Raw genomic sequence first — 2,500 nt, 5'->3', positions numbered from 1 at the left:
TCGTCGCGTCTGGGCGCAAACACGTCGCGTCTCGTTGCGTCTTCAGAAGTCGTCGCTAACAGCACCTTTGGTTGCCACTGGTGGTTAGGCTGGTTGGTTGCGCAAACCCTATAGGAGGGTGGCATGCTGGTGGGCGTTTTTGCCCGGATAGGCACTAGAATGTGCAGATTTTGGGCGTTTTTGCCTGGATAGGCTAAGGAATGGGCATGCTTTGGGCGTTTTTGCCCGGATAGGCACCGGAATGCTTGGCCTTGGCTTGTCCTAGCAAGGCATTGCTGGGTTGGGCTCCCTTGGCCTTTTGGGCGCCTTGGACGATGTCTTGCGAAGACCATGGGCACAAGGCCATGGCATATGGTGAGGAAAGGACCACGGTTGCCAAGGTTAGGCACCGGAATGCTTGGCCTTGGCTTGCCCTAGCAGGGCATTGCTGGGTTGGGCTCCCTTGGCCTTTTGGGCGCCTTGGACGATGTCTTGCGAAGACCATGGGCACAAGGCCATGGCATATGGTGAGGAAAGGACCACGGTTGCCAAGGTTAGGCACCGGAATGCTTGGCCTTGGCTTGCCAAAGCAGGGCATTGCTGGGTTGGGCTCCCTTGGCCTTCCGGGCGCCTTGGACACTGTCTTGGGAAGACCATGGGCACAAGGCCATGGCATATGGTGGGGAATGGACCACGGTTGCCAAGGCTAGGCATATAGAGAGGAATCGCATTTTTGCCCGGATAGGCACCGGAATGCTTGGCCTTGGCTTGCCATAGCAGGGCATTGCTGGGTTGGGCTCCCTTGGCCTTCCGGGGGCCTTGGACGCTGTCTTGGGAAGACCATGGGCACAAGGCCATGGCATATAGTGAGGAATGGACCACGGTTGGCAAGGCTAGGCATATAGAGAGGAATGGACCACGGTTGCCAAGGTTGCGCAAGTTTTGGGCATTTTTTGCCCGGATATGCCCAAGTATGCCCCGATAGGCCCGTTACGCCCCGGTATGAACGCGTATGCCCGGATAGACTCGGTATGCCTTGGGATACATGCGTATGCCCCGATAGGCTTGGTACGCCCCGATATGCGCACGTGTGCCCCAGTAGGGCTCGGTATGCCCCGGTATGTACGCGTGTGCCCCGATAGGCCCGGTATGCCCCGATATGCACACGTGTGCCCCAATAGGGGTCGGTATGCCCCGGTAGGTACGCGTGTGCCCCGTAATGCACGTTTCGCAGATCTCCCCGCATGTCCCGCCCCTATATGTAATACTTACTTACTTACTTACTTTCTTTCTTGCTTGCTTGCTTGCTTGCAATGGTTGGGAGTGCCCGGCATGCCCCGCTGCAGAGACCAAGGGCGCAATGACTTGGCACCGCGGATGCCGGGACTCCGGCACTTCCCGTGGCACTGATGGTTGGTTCCAAAGACAAAAGGCCGTGCAAGGCCACCGCACCGCGGATGATTTTGCTCGTGCTGGCGCCGTTGTGTGGCCAAAGAACATGCGCGAATGCTCGTGTCGGAAGGGTTGGTGTCCTGGCCCCGCGGGTGTCACGAATGCTCGGTTGCGAAGACCATGGGACCAGAGCCATGGCACGTCGGATGATGGCTCCAGCTGGCGCCCCGGCACTTTCTGTGGCATTGATGCTCGGTTTCAAAGACAAACGAGCGCAGGGCCAGGGGACCGCGGATGACTGCTCGTGCTGGCCCCGTTGGGCGGCATTGATGGTCGGTTGCAAAGAAAATGCGCGATTGCTCGTGTCGGGGCCTGGCAAGCCAAGGCCAAGCGAGCCATGGCAACGCGGATGATGGCTCCAGCTGGCGCCCCGGCACTTTCTGTGGCATTGATGCTCGGTTTCGAAGACAAACGTGCGCAGGGCCAGGGGACCGCGGAGGACTGCTCGTGCTGGCCCCGTTGGGCGGCATTGATGGTGTGTTGCAGAGAGCATGTGCGATTGCAAGTGTCGGCCGGGTTTGGGTTCCCTTGGGCTTTCGGGTGCCTTGGACGCTGTCTTGCGAAGACCATGGGCACAAGGCCCCGTCCTGGCCCCTTGTTCGATTCGCTCTCGTCTTGCGCTTGCTTCCAAGGTCCTCCATGACCTTCCCCATGGCCTTGCTAGATCCCCCCCATGACGCATGACCTCTGTCCGTTGATTGGTTTTGAGTGCACACCATGCCCGGCTTGGCACCGTGTTGTCGCGTGAGTGGCATTTGGATCGTGCATGCTGGTGGGCTACCTGCCAATGCGCACAAGCCTTGCACACTAGCCTTGCGCACGAGCCTTGCACAAAAGCCTTGGACACAAGCCTTGCGCACAAGCCTTGGACGCTAGCCTTGCACACAAGCCATGCATACAAGCCTTGCTCACAAGCCTTGGGCACTGGCCCATCGCAGTAGCCTTGCACACAAGCCTTGCGCACTAGCTTTGGGCACGAGCCTTGCGCACTTGCCTTGGGCACTAGCCTTGCACACAACCCTTGGGAACTAGCCTTGCGCACCAGCCTTGCCCACAAGCCTTGCACACC

Source organism: Tasmannia lanceolata, unplaced genomic scaffold (genome assembly GCF_043159265.1).
Source record: "Tasmannia lanceolata isolate RefF3 unplaced genomic scaffold, GAP_Taslan_0.1 ptg000098l, whole genome shotgun sequence".
Classification (NCBI taxonomy): Eukaryota; Viridiplantae; Streptophyta; class Magnoliopsida; order Canellales; family Winteraceae; genus Tasmannia; species Tasmannia lanceolata.
The sequence above is the reverse complement of the archived record's forward strand: the minus strand, read 5'-3'. Positions refer to the sequence as shown.